Source organism: Benincasa hispida, chromosome 1 (genome assembly GCF_009727055.1).
Source record: "Benincasa hispida cultivar B227 chromosome 1, ASM972705v1, whole genome shotgun sequence".
NCBI classification, from domain to species: domain Eukaryota; kingdom Viridiplantae; phylum Streptophyta; class Magnoliopsida; order Cucurbitales; family Cucurbitaceae; genus Benincasa; species Benincasa hispida.
In genome coordinates, this window is record NC_052349.1 from 38,956,028 (window position 1) to 38,972,996 (window position 16,969).

Here is a 16,969-nt window from a genome sequence, read left to right on the forward strand (position 1 = left end):
ATTCTTCAGTTTTAATTTAGACTCTCCCAAGTTCGAGATCCTCTCACTTCCACAAGTATAATTCTTCCGAGCTTAATTTGAGATCCTCCTCTCAATTATATTAAACTTATAGACTAGGGTCCCTCCAAGTGTGAGTTGCCTCACTTTTATGAAATAATTTCTCTAAAGCTAAGTATGAGATCTCCTTAATACAATGGAATTTATGCTCCCCATGAGTATGAGATAAATCATTTTTCACCCATAATGACAAATAGTAGACCAACACACTTCAACCTAGTTTAGATGACCATCGATAACAACCTCAATAGTGAGATTCACAAGGTTTTCTAACCGTACATGAATAAACTCTTTGTAAAAACTTTTTTTTAGTAAAGTATAGCAAGTTAACAACAATCTTATTCAAAAGGACCAACCCTAGTATAGATGAACCCACACTCTATATATATATAAATAATGCAACATTGAGAAGATCTTCAAGGATGAAAATAATCTTCTATGCAATCAAACAAGGAAAGTAGCTCTTGTGACACAATTCCTCGCACTCTAATAATTAAGGAAAATATCTTCAATCAGATTCGATACTGCGCGAAAGAAGACTTGACATTTAACATGACAAGTTATAAAATATTTTGCATATAACAAAAATTAGCCAATCAATTTGCAGTAACAATTAGGTCCCACCAAGTTTAAAGTATCAAAATTAATGTTATGTATGTGTTTCTACGTTTGATCCCAATAGTAAGGATACTAATGGGTATTTTTAATAGTCAATTGTTTAAAAAAACTTTGGATAAAATATAGTTTTGGTCTCTGCGAGGTTTGAGGGTTAGTATCTATTTGGTCTCTAAAGTTTCAATGAGATTTAGAAAGTAACTCGACCGTTAATTGACTAATGAAAAAGTGACATGACATGTTGAATCAGTGAATTTTAAAATAGGTGGTGATTATTTTACTAATTTAATATTTATTTTTTGGATGAGGTTGATTTTTCCTTTTATCATTTTCTTATTTTCCTTCCCTTTCTCTCCTCCCTTCTTTCCTCTCAATTCCAAATCTTCTATTATAGAGTTTATTGTGTCCATCTAATTTGTTTATTGTCCCTTTAATTTGTAATAGGGGCTTGGGATGGATTGAAGTTGGTAATGTGGGGGAGGAGCATCAGCCAAGCCTAAGCTTAGACTTTTCATTTAAAATTATCATAAAAATTTTGAAATGAATAAATTAAATGATTTGATTCAAAATTATCATAAAAATTGATCCATACAGTTCACGAAACAACCACTAAAATAGAAAAAATCACATACTACTCAAACCTAGACATTAGTAACTTGTACTCCAAACACAAGATTTAGAAATCGAAGCTTTCAAATCTTGCACTCCAAACACAAGTATTTGTGATTCATAATCTTCATAACTCTCTCAAATAAGTTCTGATGCATCTGATTCCCAAACTTTTGATTTTAAACCTACGTGCTAAAACACCTCCTTAATATCTCTAAATAGGATTGAGCAAAAGTGGATGAGAAACCTTCAAAAATAAAAAATGTTATGAAATTTGTTAGGGAATCCATGTTAGAAAGACGATAAAAATACCTCACAATCTTTAAAAAATATATGAAATACTTTTCTCATTATCAATTGATTATGAAATGAAATTACATAGATATTTTTAATATGATATTAGAGTTTAACGAATATTCGGGCCAACTTATACCTAACTTCAATATTAGAGGGGGCTTTTAAATTCCTGGACCATTTTAAATTAAAAAAAATAGTTATTTTGATAACTATTTTAAATGTTAGGTGACCACAATATAAAAATCTTAAAAGGTAAAAACAGAAAATGAGAATTAAACAAGCAACAAGACAAATGATCAAACATACTTTTTGTTATTTTATTGTAAATTTGAGAAAGTGGATTGAGAGCCAAAGTGGAACCAACAAACAAACAACATTATTTTACACATCTTGCTGATCTGAAACAGATATAACAACTCTAAAAACTTGATTTAAAATACAGTTAGTGATAAAAGAAAAAAAAAATAATAAGTGTCCATCATGAACTAACACAAGAATGTGTTTAAAAAAATTAAAAAGCTGGCCAAATTATTGAGTGGTGTATTTTAAATTTTTCCTAAAATAGTCACCCAAATTCACTATAAAGTCCAGCTCTTAGCCTGAAGTTATTCTTATCACATCAAAAGAAAATGACTCAAAATCAAATTGATACCATTTCAGTAAAGGTTCAGCTAAAATTTGAGCCATCACACGGTTTGATTGATTTAAGAAGAAAGTATTTTTAAAAAAATCAGTTTTATTTAAACATTTTTTTTTATCAAAACGGTTTAAAATACACTTTAAAATCTATTTTAAGCGGCTGCTAAACATTCCAATTTTTTCTAAATGACTTATTTTTTAAATTAAAGGAAAAAAAATACATTTTTGGTTCCTAGGTTTTAAGTATAGTTTCTATTTAGTCCATAGGCTTCAAAATATTACACATTTAGCTCTTAAGTTTTGAGTTTGATTTCAATATAGTCCCTGAGTTTCAAAATGTTACAATTTTACCCTTGACATTTGAGTTTTGCTTCAATTTGGTCCTTATGTTTCAAGTTTTACACTTTTAAACTTGATTATTCACTAAATATTCATTTTCTGTCTTTTATTAATTTATGTTGACAGATTACAAATCAATAAAGGAATTGTAATTAATTAAGTTTTACTATTTTTTATCATTTGTAAAATTAAATTGAAGATTTCACTTCATAATTATTTTTAATTAATTAATAGAAAATTATGTCAATGATTGAAAGTGAGTATTTAATGAAAAATTGAGGTTAAAAAGTAAAATCTCAAAACTTAGGTATCAAATTGAAATGAAATGCAAAATCTCAAGGGTAAAATATTATAACATTTTGAAACTTAGGAACTAAATTGAAACAAAACTCAAAACTTAAGGAGCAAATGTATAACATTTGAAAACCTAGGGATTAAATAAAAACTACGTCTAAAACCTAAGGACCAAAAAGTATTTTACCCTTGAATTAAACACTTAAAAATGTATTCCAAACACACTCTTAATCTCCTACTGAGAAGTTCCACTTAATTATTATGTTTTCAAAAGTGCTTCATTAAGAAAAACAAAATTAGCAAATTAAGGCACATAGTACACAAATTAGAAGTAATTTGGTATAATTTACCATTAAGAAATTCCACCTTTTTAATACATGTTTGGGAGTGGTTTTTCTATTTTATTTTTGACAACATGTCTTTAATTAATCATTCAAAATTAATTTAATATACTGTAATTTTATACGTTTAAATGCAGTTTTAATATTATCAAAATTATTTTCAGATGATTAAGTATGTTATTAAGTAATTTTTAAAATGAAAAAAATAATTTTAACCATTATAAATACCAAAAAAACAAGCTGTTTTAAATAAAGCACATGCATTATGGGCCACTTTTTATAGTCTATTTTTTTTTTTTTTTTTTTTTTTTTTGGCTCGGTGATTTTCAACCTATTTTTACATGCATATGTATTTATTTGGTAGAAAGTAGGCCATTCAAATAAAATAAGGGAAATTGTATTTATGTTAAATACATTTTAAGAAATCAAAGTCATGTCTTTAGTTTTTCTGTAATTACAAATGTGGCAATTAGATAATAATCAGATAATAATCACATATAAATCAGATAACAATCACATAACAATCAAATAACAATCAAAATTTCAGGCGAAAGTTTTTTAACATGTTTCTGGAAAAGTAAAATCTAGGACCACACACTCAATATTCATTTTTTTTTTTCTTTTAACAAAAGTTGCAATTGTCTCATAAAATAAAGACTTTCAAGAACTACACCAAGAATTAGTCGAAATTGGGGCAAAAAATTGACAGTTAAACAGGTGCCAAAATTGAATTCTATCTACTAAACTATAGAAAATATGAAGTGGATAGCTGTTTTTCCTATTTAAAGAGAAAGGAGAATTGGAGAAGTATATGTTTTTATTACAAAAAAATTAGGTGCAGTTCATTGTGTAGCTCAAGACAACATCCAATGAAACTATACGAAGTGTCAATTTTTTTTTAAATGAATTTTTTAATTTTAATTAATGAAATTAGACTACACCTAATTATTACTTTTTTTTTCTTCGATCAATTTTTCAAATAACTAAGTTGACATCATAAAACCAACACCAAACTCGTCTAATTGAAGTCTAGCCACTAACACAGATACTGAACAACTTTTCTAGAAATTAGAAATTAGGCCCCGTTTTTAACCATTTCACTTTTGGTCTTTAGTTTTTAAAAATTAAGACATTCCTCTCGATTTCTTACATTAATTTGTATGTTTCTTAAGTATAATAGTTGAAATTTTAGCTAAATTCTAAAAAAAAAAAAAAAACTTTTGAAAAAATAATTTTTTTTTTTTAGTTTTCAAAATTTGGCTTGGTTTTTTAAACTATTCATAAAAAGTGATAACAAAATAAGAAATTTGGAGGTAAAAGTAGTGTCCATAGGCTTAATATTTAACAACAAAAACAAAAAATAAAATGATTACAAAACGAAACCTAAAAGATTTAAATTAGATTATTCCCTTCAAATATGTAATCTAATTTTTCACTTAATATAAATCATCGATTCATTGATTGACTATCATAGTGATTGATCGCTATATCTTGGGGTCACAAGTAGACATGAGCTGACTTAAATTGGTATACATTGGAATTATTTGTCCTTTTATCAAGCGACGTGTAGTCATACTTCATATATATTTTATAAAAAATATTTAGATGCATTTTAAGTTGGATCATCTTTATACAATTTATCTAAGTGTCAAATCACAAATTTTCATGCGACAAACTTTTTCTTAAACGGGTTTCAAATATAGCAAAATATCATTATCTATTAGGGATAGACGGTAACATTTTGTTATATTTGTAAATAAGTAGATTTATTTTTCTATATTCGAAAACAAACATTTTTTAATCTAAAGGGATGCATAGAAATAGGTGCAACCTGGATTGGGGCCAAATATTATTATTTTTATTCGCAATTGCCCATTCTCAATCTCTTTGCTAGATGTCTTTTTTAGTTCAGTTTTTTTTTTTTTTTTTTTTTTTTTTTTTTTTTTTCTTTCAAGATTTGTTATTATAATTTGGGCTTTCTTTGCCATGTTGCCTATAATATACAATGGAAGTAATCTTATTAAATCTCTGTTGGTTAAAATTTTGTGGAAAGATCTGTGAAATAAAAGCATGATTGTTCAAAATTATCCTAATTGCAAGTTGTGTAACCTTAGAGTTTAGGGAATTTACAATGGGTTGCAATTTTAAAATGGAAATTTTCAAGTCTGTCTTTTATATATTGAATTTTACATATATGACAAAATATTCAATTTTGAAATTTCGAGAAGGAAAGAGCTAGAGAGAGTTAAGATCTTGAAGTGTTCGTGGAGGGTAACGATGTTGGGGGCTTTCGAAGACTGACATCATCAACGAGGCTGATGGCGCTGAGAATGGAAACCCCACGGTAGCGGCAGCAGTGGCGTTGGTGATGGCGGGTGGCGATGGTGGTAATGGTGGCGATCGTGGTAGTGGTGGTGGTGATTCGAAAACTTTTTTTTTTTTTTTTTTTTTTTTTTTTGCCTTTTGCTAAGTCTAAATATAAATTGAAACTAATAGAACACAAAAATCAACAACGAAATCATCCACCTTCAAGGATAAGGAGAATAACAAAATCTAGGAAGACCTCATTCCAGACGTAGGAGAATCTGAGAGAGGAAGACAAAATATCTAAATTATGAACTACTTTATTCGTCTATCGAGAGACTAAAAAAAAAACGTTGATTCGAGTGTCTAGGACTTTAAAGGATTGTGAAAATATTGATTTTTTCTTATTGTTTTTCTTTTTTTCTTTTTTGTTTTCTAATGGGTGATGAAATCTTTGATGCAACAAACGTTAGCTTCACTTGAATCTAGGTCCTATTTCATAGCCGTGCTTTCAAATTCGATTTCAAATAAAGATGTGAATTTAATTGATTTGACATAACATCGTGTTCATATACCTGTGGGAAGCTATCAATTATGTTACATTAGATGAATTAGAAAAATGTATTAGATTAGATTATAATTAAGAAGTGTAGACCTAACAACAGTCAAATATTTCAAAAGTATATTAATAATATATCAAATAGTAATCAGATGTAAATGTGATAATAAATACTGTTGGGCTTAATCTGATGGACTTTTCTATTTCCTACCAAGGCCCAAACAATGAAGAAAACTAGTCTTGAAAGCTAAGTGAAACCACGGGCTTTGATTTCTGTGTGCTAAAAGCACAATCTATGTGAAGCTCAAATCTTACCTTACACGTTGAGGGCTGAGATTTAATTGATCCACTTACCTCAATCAAAAGCTTTCTAAATGACTAATCTGAATTTTTGTGTTTGCAAGCCAATGTGAGCTCGAGAGAGAAAAGAAAGGTGAGAGGGGAAATACTGTCCGATTTCTGATGAAATTTTGAAGAAGATGATGAAGATTTAGCAATGCATGAAGAGTAAAAAGAGGAAGAAGAAGATGAACACCAGTTTTAATGCCGATTAGCAACAAAATGGCCTACATCCACGGAGGAGCTGGAAATTTATTATTTCTTGCAGAGATCTGGAATTAATACAAAGATAAGTAGCTAGGAACCTTTATATAGGATTTTTACAAAGTGGTTGTAACAAAATGTAAAGTTTATTTCATACATGTTTTCTTAACAAATCTCCACTTTGAAATGAACCTTTACAAGATCCAACTCCTCTTTGCTAACCTTTCTTTTTCACCCTTTGTCTTTTAGCTCAAACCTAATGATGTCCAGACATTTTTAAAGTTTGAGTTGGGTCACGACTTTGATCAGCATGTCAGAGGCATTGTCTGAGGTATGTATCTTCAACATTTCTATCCTTTTTCCTTCAATCTATTCATGTATAAATTGATACTTGACATCTATATGTTTTGTTCGATTATGATACTGTGGATGCTTAGATAAATGTATGGTACTTTGATTATCACAATAAATCTTTACTGTGTTCTATTTAATACCGAAATCAAGTAGTAATCCCTTAAGCCATAACCCTTCTTTAACAGCTTCTGATAGGGCAATAAATTCTGCCTCTATGGTAGAAAAGGCTACCATTGACTATAATGTAGCCTTCCAACTAAGAACACAACTTCCATATAGGAAGACATAACATGATAGAGGCCTCCTTATGTCTAGGTCCCCTATGTAGTCTAAGTCAACATAGCCAATTAGCTCAGGTTCAGTATCAAAAGTTTGTTAATATAGAAGTCTAGCATTCATAGTGCCCTTTAGGTACCTCATAATCTATTTTGTAGCCTCCCAATGCCTCTTTCTAGGTTAGCCATGTACCTACTGCCAAACTAGTAGCATATGCAATGTTTGGCCTTGTAGAAATCATAAGATACATAAGACTTCCCACAGCTTGGGAGTAGGGAACTGTAGGCATTAGTTCTAGGTGCTTGATATCTGTTTCTTTGGGTGAATTCTCTAATGAAAGTTTGCAATTATGTGCTATTGGTGTGCAAACTGTTTTAGCCTTTGTCATACGATACTTTTTGATTAATTTCTCACAATATTGTGTCTGATCTATGCATAACTTGTGTGTTGTTCTGTCTCTTTTAATGTCTATGCCAAGAATTCTGTTTTCACTTCTCATATCTTTCATTTCAAATTTTGATTTCAATAAATCTTTGACTTGTTTCAAATCTTTCATGGTAGTTTCTGATAGCAGCATATCATTTACATATAAGAGTAGATAGACAAAATTTGTATAGGTCTTAGTGTTTATATAAACATAGATATCATAGGAACTTTTAATAAACCCATTCTTCTGTATGAATTCATTGAATCTTCTATTCCAACAACTAGGAGATTGCTCAAGTTCATAGATAGATTTCTTAAGTAAACAGTAATGATCTTCTTTTCAACTAACTATATAGCCTTTAGGTTGACACATGTTAATGGTTTCATCTAGAAAACCATGTAAGAAGGCTGTTTTAACATCAAGTTGTTCTAGCCTCTAAGTCTTGTTGTGCCATTATAGATAGAAGTAGTCTGATTGGTGTTTATTTGACTATAGGAGAAAATATCTCATTGTAGTCAACTCCGTGCATTTGAGTGAACCTCCCTGCAACCAACCTAGCCTTATACCTAGGTTCTTGAACATTAGGGATTCCATCTTTAAACTTGTTCACCCACTTTGATGCAATAGGTTTGCTCCCTTTCGGTAAAGATACTAGGTTCCATGTGTCATTTTTCATCAGGGACTCAATCTCATCATTCATAGCTTCTATCCATTTTCTTTCTTCCGCACAACTTATTGCCTCTTCAAAAGTAGAGTGTTTTGAATCACTATCTAGTTCTGAGGCATTTAGAGCTATGTTGATGTAGTCATCATATCTTGAAGGTGGTACTATAGTTCTCATTTGCCTATCTCTAGCTAGGGTATAATCCCTTAGATTTGGTCCCTCTTCCTCAGTGTCAGAAATTGCCTCTTCATCTTCTTCTTCGTGATGAGCAACTAACTATTGAAATTATTAGAATTTGAGTTTGAAGGATCTATTGTAGGCAATAGTGAGTGCTCCACTTCAACTGTTTCTATCTTTTCTTGAGGTGTTGAATCAGTAGGGTTAGTTTTATGCATAAACATTTTTGTCTCACTGAAAATAACATCTCTGCTTGTTACACACTTCTTCTCAGTTGGATGCCATAGTCTAAACCCTTTCACTCCTTCTGTGAACCCCAAAAACATACATTTAACTGCTTGGGCAGTTAGCTTTCTCTTATTCTGATGCATGAAACCAATACATCCAAAAACCCTTAGATTACTTAGGTTAGGTGGATGATTGGTCCACTTTTCCTCTAGAGTGAGCAAGTCTAGAAAGGCATGAGGACATCTGTTTAGTATGTAGACAGTATAGAAGGCTGCTTTAGCTCAAAATTTCTCTGGTAGAATAGCATCTGATAAAAGACTTCTAACCCTTTCTATAATAGTTCTGTTCAGCCTCTCTGCCACCCCATTTTGTTGAGGTGTATATCTCACAGTTCTGTGTCTAATTATCCCTTGCTATCTATGAAAAAAATTGAAATCTTCTGCACAAAATTCAAGTCCATTATCTGTTCTAAGGCATTTAATCTGACAATTAGTCTGTTTTTCAACCATAGCCTTCCACTCTTTGAATTTCTCAGACACCATATCTTTAGTTTTAAGAAAATATATCCAATATTTCTTAGAGAAGTCATCAACAAAAGTTAGAAAATACCTGGCACCACTTAAGGATTGGAAAGGTGAGGGGCCCCTAGTTCTGAACGCACATAGTTAATGATAGCTTTAGTTGTGTGTTGAGCCTTAACAAAGCTTTGCTTGGTTGCCTTCTCTATCACACAATGCTCACAAAAAGATAGGTTTTGATGAACCCCTTTTGGTAAGATCCCTTGTTTGGCTAGAGCTTGAAGGCCTTTGGTACTAATATGTGAGAGTCTTTTGTGCCAAAGGTCTTCTTCAGTAGGCTTCTTAGTAGTCACAACTAGAGCTGATTGCATCTTCTGAACTCCTTGAACTACATAGACACCATTTATTTTGACTCCTTTGAAAATTGACTTACCATTCTTCAAAATATCACAGTAGCCTTCTTTCCCTCTGTATTCACAACCAATTGAGTTAAGCACACCTAATGAGATCAGATTTCTCTTTTAGGCACATGTCTGACATTTCTGAGTAGCTTAACTGTCACATCTTTTAGTTTAAGTGAGACTGAGCCAATTCCAATAATTGGACATGAGTGATTGTTACCCATGTATACTGAGTCTCCATCTAAATCTGTATAGGTGCTGAACTAGTCCATGTCAGGGGTCATATGAAAAGAACACCCTGAATCAAGAACCCAATCTAGGTTCTTAGTTGGTTCTTCATTTTTCGCCCTTTGATTTGAAGTGGCTAGGGCATTTGAGTAGAATAATGAATCTTCTCCTAGTGAGGCTTCTCTTGACTGAGTGGACTAACCTTTCTGTTGTTGTTGATGTTTATTTTTCTATTTATTCTTCCATTTTAAAATTCTACAATCTTTGATTAGATGTCCAATATTTTTGCAATACTTGCATCCAATCTTTGATTTTTCCTTGCTTTGTTCTGTGGAGGTTGTTTGCCATTTTCTTTGTTGTGGTGTTTAGACTTGCGTTTCACAAATAACCCTTCAACATAGGTTTTTCATCTTTATTGGTTAGCAATTCCATTTCTTTAATCCTGAGTACTAAAATGATTATATCAGTAGTGACTGAATCTCTTCCATACTTTAGGGCTGTTTTTACATCTTTGTATGTGTCTGGAATTGAGTTTTAAAGCATAAAAGCTTCATTGTCTGCCCCTATGTTTTCACTTTGAGTCTTGAATTTTGCTGTAATCTTTTTAAACTCATCAAGATTTTCTGTCAAGGTTTTGGAAGAACTCATTTTAAATGTAAAAAGCCTTTCTCTGAAGAAAAGTTTATTAGGTAGATCTTTGGTTTCAAAAAGTTCATTTAACTTTGTCCACATCTTAAACGCTATATCTTGATCAATAACCTATCTAAGCACACTGTCTGAAAGATTTAAGACAAGCGTTCTATGAGCAATTAGCTCCATATTCTCCATTTCTTCTTTTGTTGCAGTGGTAGGTAGTTTTGATGGATCTTCAAGTGCTTTGTGAGCCTACTATTGTCCCAAAACAGCTCTGATTTTAGCCTTCCATAAGATGAAGTCTCATTTCCCATTAAATTTCTCTATGTCATGTCTTGTGACAACCATCTTAAGCTTTCTTTTAATGTTCTCTGTGCTTTAAAATTACATTTTCTTGATTCTTGACTAATCTTTCTCTTGTTCTTGCAAGCTCTGATACCACTTTGTTAGGCTTGCAAATAATTTGATGGGCTTTTCTATTTCCCATCGAGGCCCAAACAATGAAGAAAACTAGTCTTGAAAGCTAAGTGAAACCACTGGCTTTGATTTTTGTATGCTAAAAGCACAATCCGTGTGAAGCTCAAATCTTGCCTTACACGTTGAGGGCTGAGATTGAATTGATCCACTTACCTTAATCAAAAGCTTTTTGAATGACTAATATGAATTTTTGTGTTTGCAGGTCAGTGTGAGCTTGAGAGAGAAAAGAAAGATGAGAGGGGAAATGCTGTCTTATTTCTGATGAAATCTTAAAGAAGAAGAAGATTTAGAAATGCATGAAGAGTAAAAAGAGGAAGAAGAAGATGAACACTAGTTTTAACGTGGTTCGACAACAAAATGGCCTACATTCACGGAGGAGTTGAAGTGTTATTCAATCTTGCATAGATCTTGAAAAATATGACAGATAAGTAGCTAGGAGTTTTTCTTTTTCAGTTCTTTAATGATTCTAGCTAGGTTTGTATTTATAGGACTTTACAAAGAACAGTTGTAACAGAATGTAAAGTTTACTTCATACATGTTTTCTTAACAAATACAAAATACTTAGTGTCAAATAAGAATTAAATAACATTCACATGTTAATCATATATTAATACATGAAGTATCCAGAAGATCAGAAGATCCAATCCGTGGTATTTATGCTCACTGTTAATGTTGAAATCTAGTGGTAGATGGTAGAGAGAACAATAGACACTAGTGTGAGACTAGTCAATTGGGATAAGTTCAAAGAATGCTTCTACGAGTAGTCAACACAAGGTATAATCAGCAGGTAGAATTCTTGAATATGTAGCAAGGAGTCGTGTCGATAGAGGAGTGTGATCAGGAGTTTAACAAGTTATCCCATTTTTCTCCCAAGCTAGTGGCAATAGAGGCAACTAGGCAAAACAAAAATATTTGTTCAAGTATTGAGGAATGGAGTGCAAGGCATTGTACAAACCTTTGAACCGACTAGCTATACAACAAGACTCTGTGCAACGACACAGATAGATTTCCCGGTAGGTTAAGTACTTATGGTCGATAGGACCAGGATTCCCTTTGGGTAAAAAAAAGAAAGGTGGGTTAAAAGGCTCTCGAGCATCAATAGAAAATTCGAACTAGATAGACTATCATGCCACTTTAACCAACGGTCTTCTGAATTAGGACTAGTCGTGAGAGACTGATAGCTCTTCAAATAAGTTATCTTTCTTGGCCTAAATCATGCTAGATCCTAGGAATAAAATGTTTATTTTAGTTTTTAGACAGGTTATCAATCATAAGAAGTCTTCAAATGTTATGGATGCAATTTGACCTTAAATGGAGCAAGGAATCGTGCATTGGAAGGCATGACATTATATAGCACTATAGCGCTTGTGCATGGCACCTAGGATAGAGGCAAGTTGAGCAACAAGAATTGTGGCACTGCTTGGTGCCACAATGCTATCCATCCATGCGTGTGCGTTATGAAGCACAACGACACAACGCTCCAAGGCGCAACAGCATGATGGAGAGATTGAGGAGGAGGCGCCCATTTTGAACATTGAAATTTTATATTGGCTAAATATATTTGTTTAAGATTTCTGGCGTTGATTCCTTAGGCTTTTAGGAGTTTTCTATGTTTTTGTCAAATGGATCTTGTCTCAGAAAATGTTCTTCAGATGCCAAATATGCAGAATATTTCTTACCTTATTTAACTTATTCTACAGAATACTTTATTTGGGATGTTTTCCATTTTGGTGAGTTGACGATTTTATGTGGGATATTTTCTATTTCCACTGTGTTATTTATGTTAAAAAGGTTCTCATGCTAGGCTTTCCACACATATCATTTGAGAGATCATTGTGAGAATTCTATCAAATACATATTGCATTGCATTAATTTTAAGAAGAATGTGTTCATGGCAGTGTGTTTTTCACTTACTTTTACAGTAAGCATAACACAACAACGAAGGTTGCTCGATCTTAGAAGGAGCCTAAGACTTTGTTGATCGAGAAGGATTTCTCAAGTCGTAGGGGGAGCCTAAGGTGTTATTCATCGAGAAGGGAGTTCTTAAGACTTAGGGTGAGCCTAAGTTTTTATGTGAAGGGAGTTCAGAAGTAGAAAGAACGATATCATCAAGAGAGAGAGTCTCAGATCTAGGAGGAGCCTAAGTGATCAGCTAAGTCAGGCTGTATAGGTATTACTGTAATTATTGTTATTTATAGATAAATACAACATTATAATTACTTGACTTATTTATATATTAGTGAAATATCTTTCTTAAGCACATTGCCCCCTAAACATAGGTGGTTTATCACTAAACTGGTTTATCAATCTCGGTGTGTTTATTTTTCATTCACACTTTGTTGTTTTCATGTTGTCTATGAAATTGCTAGGATGTTGTATGAGACAAGTGTTGGATTAAGGAAGCATGCAATGGATGAAAAATAGGATCATTAAGCATTCCAATTAATTAATTTTGGCTTCAAATTCAGCATGCTCATAAACTAAAAAGAAGGATTTCAACATTAACCTTTGAAGTACCTCTTGAATCAGATTTTCAGTTGCAATCTCCTTTTCCTTTGGTTGTGAACCACCATAAGGTCTTCCCTACTATTTTCTTAGAGCATTAGATTGAGTTGTGGGACTCAAAACAAGCTTGAATTAGGGATATTGGAGGAGAAGGACTGGTTTATCAACTTTTTGAAGAACTGTTCTTCAACAAAATTTTACAGCAAATTTTGCAACTGTTGCATCACCATTTCCACTCAAATCTCATTGTTATATTGCATGACTTTCATGCAAATCAACATCCTTCATGAATTCTAGCTCCACCTTCATTACTGAGCTAGAATTTTAGTGCAAATATGAGCAAGATGCTTGGTTCCAAAAGTGGAAAAATCCCACTTTTGGTTTTTCATTTTTCTTTTCATTTTTTTATTTTGAAAACTATTTTCAAAATTAGAAAAAAAAATCAATTTTTAATTCAAAAAAAAAAAAACTGGAATTTTATTAATTTTACAAAAAATAATTCAAAATTAAATTTTCTAATAAAATTAATAATTAATAATTAATTAAACAATTTAATTAATTCTATTAATTTAATATCAAATATTAAATTAATTTAACACAAATTTCACCTATCATGAATCCCTATTCATGAGTTTAATATTTAAATCATATTTAAATATTAATCGATTCTCCAATTTTGCTTAATTTCAAAACTAAATGTTTAATTATATCACATATAATTACGAATTTCCTTAATTCTAATTTGAATGTTTCAATTCAACTTATCATGCTACTCTAAGGCTAATCCGTTGGTGAGCTAGTAGGGGGACTAAGTGGACCTATAGATCATGGGCTCCAACGATCTGAGATTAATTGGCTAAACTCTTTAACTCGAATTAATCTCCATTTGTTAACTACTGGGCCACTTCACTAAAGCCTAGAGTTGCATTCCCACTGTAGATATATTGTGTCCACTCGGTATAATCATGATTAGTAAGTTAACCCTTCATAGATTGTTCATAATAACGGCTGGGTCAAAGACTGTTTTACCCCCAAGATTACCTCTTGTTTCTTAAGTCCTACTGATCCTCTAATGAACAATTAGTTTGTGATCCGATCATTAAATTGAGTCCTTCTCGGGCCAAAGAGAGGGTGGGGCCCCTTGTTCAAGACTCAAAGTTAACACTTAAGGGAACAACCTCTCTACTATCCCTGAGAGCCGGTAGGGGTGGATTCCATCTTGCACCCTATGTCCTCAGCTATCTACCCGGTTTTACCCCTGAAATGGGAGGTTTATTGAGTCGACGTTGTTGAGCCAACCCTTACCTATACAAATCTAAGAATAATCCCGAATAAAGAAGAGTTCATAATTAGCTCAAGATTAAGGTCAAGTTACTTAGGTCATCTTTTTGAAATAACCACTCTTAAACAGTAAACAACGTTGTGAAGTAAGAGTGACTTATTTCTTGGTCTGATCTTGCGCAAACTCATTACGCAAGACGCCCCCACTTCTTATGTCACTACATGTACGAATCAGGGTCACTTCGTCTGTGGCACTTTAAAACTCCTTGTAACAACTACGGAGTGGGCCGCATCTGATAGTGTTACCAGAATAAGGCACCCAATCTTATTCATATACTGTAGATCATTCAGACTATTTACTCGAACCTGATCTACTCTTATGTCTCCACATAAAGTTCAAATACTCATGTAATAACCATAGATCTTTTAGTTTATTGTATTTGTTTCTAAAATGAAATAAGCAATTCATATATTCAATATAACTTTATTGAATTAAACTTCAATAACAACTTTACTGAATTTATCAGAATAAGTTTATTGTTTAAAACCATGAGTTTTGGGACATAAAACCCAACAAACTCCCACTTGGACTAAAACTCTAGAGGTAACATAAATATGAATATATAATGTTGAGTTTTTTAGTTTTATGGAGAAAAACAATAAACTAGGGCATCACATGCCCATGGTTTAATTTTAGGTACCACAAACCCATGAGGTTTTCTCCTACTTGCCCTAGGTTATTCAACTCGTAATTCTAGTCGCACTAGGTGATCTTCAAACACTTTAGCCGAGAGGATTGTTGTAAACACTTTAGTATACTATGGATTTCTCATTAAACTATATAGGGAATGCATCTTATTTTCACAACTTTTTGTTTCTCGATACTGTCACCGTGATTTGGTGACTTGAGTTTCCACTCAAATTATGGCTAGGCTATCATACATTCCTCCTATTACATCAAGGTATCCTCAACTCTTTGAGTAAGATGCATCTGACCTGTCTAAACAACTTTTGTTACAATATTAACTTTGATCAATAACTATTATTGATATACACTTGCTTTTATGGAATATAAATAATATATGGTGATCTTGTATAATTTTCCATAGAATTTGGTATTTTTCCACACAAATACTTAATTTTCATCTTCTTGAAAAGTATACTACTTTTGGATTGCCTACAGATAGGCATGCTATTTGAACGATATTCCAATAATTAAGGTTTCGAAACTAACATATGTGTCGATCTATTTTAGATTTCTGAACTATGTAAACATCTTTTACATATCATAAACAATTTTTATGAGCTCTCCACATCGAATATGGAGTTCCCGAAAAAAACCTTAAAATTGGAATGATGTTCAAAAAATTTAAGGCAACTAGGTGTAGAGAGTTTTCACTGGATTTCATGTTGTATAAAAAAACCCCTAGAAATCTCAAACTCTCTCTATTCTTTACTTTGATCCAATCGAAGTATTTCAGATTTATTTTACCTAACAAGTTTTATATACCTTGAACTCTTCAAATGTCTTAAACTTATTACTTATGTTAAATAACAACTTGCCTTTATTGATTTCTAGCCGTTTTTAAATATCTAAATATTTGCAAATGGCTTTTAACTTGGTTAGTTCTAACAGAAATTGTTATAGGGTATAGCAGATACAACTTTTACTAATGAATATTTCATTTATAACAAAAGGTTTATACAATATGGTCTTTACAAAAGATAAAAGATGAAGGAAATCGGATGTGGGGATTTCCATGAGCAGCGAAATGATCATTCCAAATTTCAATCATATTTGAACAACGACAATTACAATCACAAAACGGAAACTAACTCATCATAACACATACAAAATTACAACATGCTTCTCTATAAGATCAAGGGATAAATTAACATACCTTTGAAGACTCATCTTCAAACACCCTCGATCACGAACGCTTGAACAATCTCCAAGACTGCAGTCACGAATGTTCGAACACTACGACCGCAACACAACACGATCACAACAATCACGAACACAACGATCTCCAAGATCATGAACACAACAACCACCACACGAACACCGCGTACAAAGCGAACGACCTCCAAAAACCTCGACTATGTCGAGCTGAGTATGACACCAACACAATGGCTAGCTTGGTATTCTCGATGTGAGAATTCAGAAGTGTGGGCTCTGTGTGGACTGGGTTAGAGGAAGAGA